Source organism: Apodemus sylvaticus, chromosome 6 (genome assembly GCF_947179515.1).
Source record: "Apodemus sylvaticus chromosome 6, mApoSyl1.1, whole genome shotgun sequence".
Lineage (NCBI taxonomy): Eukaryota > Metazoa > Chordata > Mammalia > Rodentia > Muridae > Apodemus > Apodemus sylvaticus.
The window spans coordinates 102374957-102381276 of record NC_067477.1 but is presented as its reverse complement, the minus strand read 5'-3'; positions in this window follow the sequence as shown (position 1 = coordinate 102381276).

Here is a 6320-nt window from a genome sequence, read left to right as displayed (position 1 = left end):
TCCACAGAGCCCCCGCCCTCTTCGCCTGCCCCGCCCCACCCACGCCCCGGCTCCTGTCATTGAGCCGGGAGCCTATCAATCAGCGGCGCCGCTGCCAGTGCGCGCGCGGCTCCCCAGCGCCCGCCGGCGGCCGCTGCTGCCGCCACTCCTGCAGCGCCCCCGCTGGGGGCGCCGGCCTCGCCCCCGGGTGGCTCGGCCAGGCGCGAGGTAAACAGTGCTTTATATCCTTCCGCTGTCCAAGGGCCCTGGGCTTGCCTGGCCTGCTGTTCGCGCTGCAGAGACAGAGATGCTAGACTGTGTGTCTACCACCATCGACTTGCAACACCGGCAGGCTCAGATCAACTTTGGGACTTAGATCCTCTTCCCTGGGATTTTGGACAGAAAGCCTTGCATCTTCTGAGTACCGCCCGTCCACCCGCCTTCTGCTGCGTTGTTAACCTGAGCAAGATCCCCTCGGTTTGGTTTTTTTTTTTTAAATGAAGAATTCTTGCAACCCACAGTTTCTAGAATTAGTTTTATTCTTTCTCTCCAGTTGCTTCTCCGTTTCAACAGAAGTTCATTGCGAGCTTGTAGTTAGTGTCACCATCCCTTTCACCCCTCCCCCACTTCTCGGTTATAGGATTGGGGTCTTTTGACTTCAGGACAAAGTCTTTGTGGAGGCGGGAGGGGGACTTCAGGAACACACACACCTTTGCACCTACACCTCCAGCAAGTGATGCTGGCTCCCAACCAAGGAGTCAGGCTTCTCCAGTCCTGTCACCTCAGTATGTGGGCCAGGAACACATTGAACACTGGGTTCACCTGAAGGCTGCACTTTAACCCTTGCTTGTTCTTAACTTCCTGAGATGGTTCCAGACTATTGGCTCGAGCAGACCTGGGGAAAGTTCAGACCACAACTTTGGCCTCTTGACTTTACCTAATACACCCTGGCAAGAGAAGCAGTGTAGCAGGGGAAAACAGAAAGAGAAAGAGAAGCAACCAAGGTCTGGGGCAAGGCTGCTGGGAGTGCGCCTGAGTTTTTACCTGCATATGGCAGGCAGGCACTGTTTTCTGTGAGGGAGGCTGCTCTGTAACAATCTTCTGCACCACCACTTTTGAACAAAAATAGAGAACTATCTATAATTTTAGTTAACTGGGATAATAATGGCTCTAATCATCAGGAGCTCCCTGAGGTTTGTTTCAGAATGGTGACTGGACCCTGCTTGTCCAGCTGGCCACCCTAGAGGACAGAAAGTAAAATGTCCCATGTCTTCTCACCTATCATACCGCCTTCTCACTCATCCTCTCTGAACTCAATCTCAGGTCCCCAAACTGTCCCTGAAGGGGATAACAGCTTGAGGATGTCACCATGACTACAGACCAGTGTGCCGTGCAGTCTCTGCCCAGTTCAAGACCAGGTCCTAGATAATCTCTACAGGATCATCACATGGAGAAAGGCTCCCTGTGGCCTCTATTGGGAGACTATCACCAAACTTTCTTGTAAGAAAGCTTGAGCAGTCTGTGCTCAGCATCAGTTTCCAGTTTCAGAAGGAAGCTGGGTTGTATGGTTTTTTGTTTTGTTTTCTTTGTTTTTTTGTTTTTTGATTTTTTTTTCTTCCCAGAGTCTCTAGTTTTCATCCGTTAAATAACAGCCCTGCTTACCTCACATGATCCCTAGAATTACAGATGTAGTTCTGGGAAATCTATGAAGAATTATCATAGTGTTTCTCAACCTGTGAGTTGTGACCCCTGTAGGGTGAACAACCCTTTCCCCCCCCCCCCCCGAGGGTCACATATCAGATATTGACATTATATTCATAACAGAAGCAAAATTACAGTTATGGAGTAGCAGTGAAATAATTTTGTGTTTGGGGGCCACCACAAGAAGAGGAAGTGTCTTAAAGGGCGGTAGCATTAGGAAGACTGAGAACCACCAGCTCACCCCTGGGCTGAAGTGCCAAGTATGAGGAGGATTTGGCCTCCTCTACCCTGGAGCTCAGTCTAACCCCAGAGAAGGACTAAGACAATCGAGGACACACAAAGGTGGGGAGGGGGAGAGGTAGAGAGAGAGAGAGAGAGAGAGAGAGAGAGAGAGAGAGAGAGAGAGAGAGAGAAGCAATGGAGCCATTACAATATAACTGCCCAAGGAAACATGAACTCTTCCAGGACTCCAGGAAGCCTTCCTGAAAATGTGTTCTTTCACTCTTGCATTCTCTCCCCCCACCCAACCTCCTCTCCTTAACTTTGAATAAATCCAGAGAAAATATTTATTGAGACCTACTATGTGGACATTGAAACAGTCCTATGAGTCATAATAGAATACACATAAAAGACGATTGTTGGCCACTTAGGCAGAGAAAGAAGAATGTGTGAAAGAAAAGGAGTAGGGAGATCTAGCTTTCTAATAAGTGGAATGCTCAGTGTCATCAGCTGGGCTGTGCCAGCCAGGTAAACTGTGAAGTAGGGTGTCATTACACTGAGAAGGGCTGTCCAGGTTGCAGCAGAAAACTTCAGTGTTCTTGTAGAGAAATAGACTCCACTCCAAGTTGGCTTACAATCGGGAAGCGTATTGAGGTATTAGGAAGACTGATGCTCATTATGGAGTTAATATCAGTGGGCATCAAAGAGAAGAGAAAGCATTGTAGCCTTAACACTTCGGTGCAACCTGCGGGTCATAAACCCTTGGGGGGGGTCTCATATCAGATATCATGCATATCAGATATTTACATACAATATGTAACCACAACATGAGGAGCTGTATTAAAGGGTTGCAGCACTAGGAAGGTTGAGGACCACTGCTTTAACAGATCAAGCAAAGCCTAAACTTATACATATGCCTGATGGATCCTGCCCATCCCTGACAGTGAGTGCATCATGCTCAGGGATTCAGTGATGTGGCAGCTGTTCTGTTCCTTTGTAAAGCCAAATCCTCGTGCTTATAATAAAATTATTACAGTGAAGGGTAAACTTGACCACTCATCTCATAGACCTTAACCTTTCCTACACGTGCTAACTCATGGAAGCAGGAGTGGGGACCTTCATGTACCCAACTTCTAGTTACAAGATCTTAGATGACTTTAAAACATTTTAACCTCAGTGTGGGCTTCTGATCTGAATTTTGCCAGGACATGAAATCTAAGAATGGTAAACATACAAACCAAAGAACACAGCTTCCTATGCACAATATAAACCAGCTCCTGTTATTATTAACAATACTTGTTACAATGGCTGGATACAACCAAGGGAAACAACTGAACATAACAACACTTAATATAAATAATAGGTAAAAGGTTTACAGTATCAATAAGACATGAGAGTTATTAAGTATAATTACAGAAATAGGTAAATATAATTTATAACAAAAGTGAGATGCTGTGTGTGAATTAAAACAAGGATTATACATGTAGAATGATAGAACGATTTCCTCTGTCCATGTTGAAGTAAGTCCATCAAATGCTGAAACCATCCGAGGTTGTAGGCTCCATGTTACCAGGAATATTATTCTGAAATGCATCTACTTCTTCCTTCTCTTCATAGCTCCTCGGTTTCATTTATTCAGCAAATGAGTAGTGGCTGCCAACAGTGTGTGACACTCTCTCTAAGCAAGTTCTGCTGTGCTTATTGAATAAATATGTATATTTTGAAAAGTACTTATTTGAATGATACATCAATTTGTGTGTGTGTGTGTGTGTGTCTGTGTGTGTGTGTGTGTGTCTGTGTGTGTGTGTGTCTGTGTGTGTGTGTCTGTGTGTGTGTGTGTGTGTGTGTGTTAGGCTGCCACCAAAGGCATGAACAATATTTAAGGTAGATCTTTCTACCTCAAAAGATCTGAATTTACCATTGTTCTCCTCACTCCAAATGATTTAGTTAAGAAATGGCCCTCACTTGACGTGACTTTTAGTAGATTCTACTGTAGTCAAGTGGACAGCTAAAAATAGCCATCATGATAAGTAACAACAGTTCCCTCTTAATTCTTACATGGCAAGCCTAAGCCCATAAGATTGCAAGAAGCTTCCAGAATGAGCTGTAGGAAATGTCAGGTTGTGCTGAGTATAGATTTTAGCCTACCCCAAACCAGAACCCATTCCCATTGAGATGTCTCTGAATGGCTTCTCTGGGGTTATGTAAAATGTAGTTATCTCAGTCTGGTCTGTTGCTATAACAAAATAACTAACATACATTTACTTCCCACAGGGCCCGAGACTGAGAAGGCTAACATAAGCACCAGAAACCTCAGTGTCTTGTCAGGACTTGCATTCTGGTTACATACACTATCTTCATATAGGTTCTTACACGATGGAGGAAGTGAGGCAGGAGGCTGAAACCTCTGCTAGAAAGATGCTAATCCTATTCATGGCTACCCAAAAGTCCTACTTCCTGTTACTGTTATATCAGAGCAGTGTTTCACATGTAAATGTCAAGGGAACACAGACCCAAGGCTAGCAGCACTCCCCCACCCCATACCTGGTGCCCTGGGCACCCCTCGCTTTTGGCTGGAACTGGAAAGCCCTGGGATCACATGGTGTTCACTTCAGCTGTGCCCCCCTCATTCAGCACACCAAGGTCTTTCCTCTTTGCTTGGCTTGGGTCACCCCTCTTTCCTACTCAGCATGTCCTTTCTCCAGAATGTTTTTCAAGACATTCCCACCAACAACAACTCCCTGGACTCACACAGCTCAGCTCGAGGTCATTTTTCCCTGTTCCCTTCTTTGCCCTTGACTTCATATTCCCTTGATGCCTCTGCAAAGCATTTCTGCCATTTATTTCTGCTATGAAGGGGAAGGAGCTGGGAAAGAAGACAGCATTCTCTGTAACTACAGCCAAGGGAGAGCCATTCAGCAAGGTTCACAGAGGAGCTGTGTTTATACACAGTGGAGGGGATGAGATGCATTTGGCACAGTGATGAGGCCTAGGACAAACTTTAGGCATTGGTACATATCAATTCTATTAGCCTCATGTAAATTGATCCATTACATAGAAAATCTTCTCTAGCACTCACTTGTAGTACTTGTAAGTCTTTAATTTCATTTTTAGAGAGTTCTAAACCAGTCCTGTCTTTCTCCTTGGCTCTTATCAAAACTTCAAATTATTTCCCCACTTTATAGATGAAACCTCTAAGACCCAGAGAGTCTAATTTATTCTGATAGCCCATTACTCAGTGACCTTAGAGGTGTGTGTGTGTGTGTTTGTGTGTGTGTGTGTGTGCGCGTTGAGTGCGCATGCGTGTGTTCTGTGCTAGGAGGAATAAAGCAAGGAAATACATTTGTTCTGAAACTATGTTTTTTCACTACACCATATTGCATGCCATCGTACTTTCTAGAGTTGAGTAAGTCTTAGTTTAAACGGGCCACTTAAAATCTTCCCACAAGTGAGAAAGGTGATTTCCTTTCTCACTGTATTTTTTTTTAAAATATGGTTCATATTCTGGGAAGTCACTTCTTATTTACAAGGTGATTCCTAGTATGACTGTTAAAAGGTGACTTTTTGATTAAATATTTGTTGTACCAAGGCTAACCAGGAGATGTTTTCTTTTCCCGTTTTCCCATTGGATAAATGATCTACTAGGAAAGTCCAATGTATAAATACAGAAAAGAAAAGAAAAAAAAATAAATAAAAAGGACTCACAGGACTGTTTTCCTGATCTGCTTCCTCCATAACCACCCCCACCTTGCTTTTTTAACCTCTTCTCTTATAGGAATAATAATTGTTGTATGTCCAGTGCAGACATGAGATACAGTTAGAGGGTGGGAAACTTAGTATGTTAAGGTTTTCTGCATATTGCAAACTGCCTACTCTCCATTTGAACATCACCGAGCAGACAGTAGGAGAAAGCAAAACCTTGCAGAAAGGACCTCTTGAAGAACTACTGAAAGTTACAGACAGTTGCAGAGTTAGGTTCCTAGCCAAGGAGTCAATTTGCAGGGTGTTCTGGTAAACCTACCATGTGCTCCCAAGCTTGGCTCTAAAACAGATTTTGCTGGGTGGGGCGGCAGTTCCATGGCCAGGACATCCATATTTCAAAAGCCGCTTGGAATTGCTCGACCTTCCTCTTAGATGGAACAGAGTAATAATGCCGCACTTACAAAGGGCAGAGGAGAAATGTAACGGTCATTAAGGATTCCTTTCAGATTTTATAATGCAAATTTCAATACAGTCAAAATGGCCATAGTACAAGTAGACCAATGTGAACAAGAATGAAATGAGTTTCCATCAAACTCCTGCTCCAGGCAATTAACACATTGGCTTTGGACTTGACTTTTGTTAAGATCTTAGACTAAGGTGACTAGGAATTTTTGTGTGTACCTTAGTCACCACATATGTTGCCAATCCATAAGAGAATT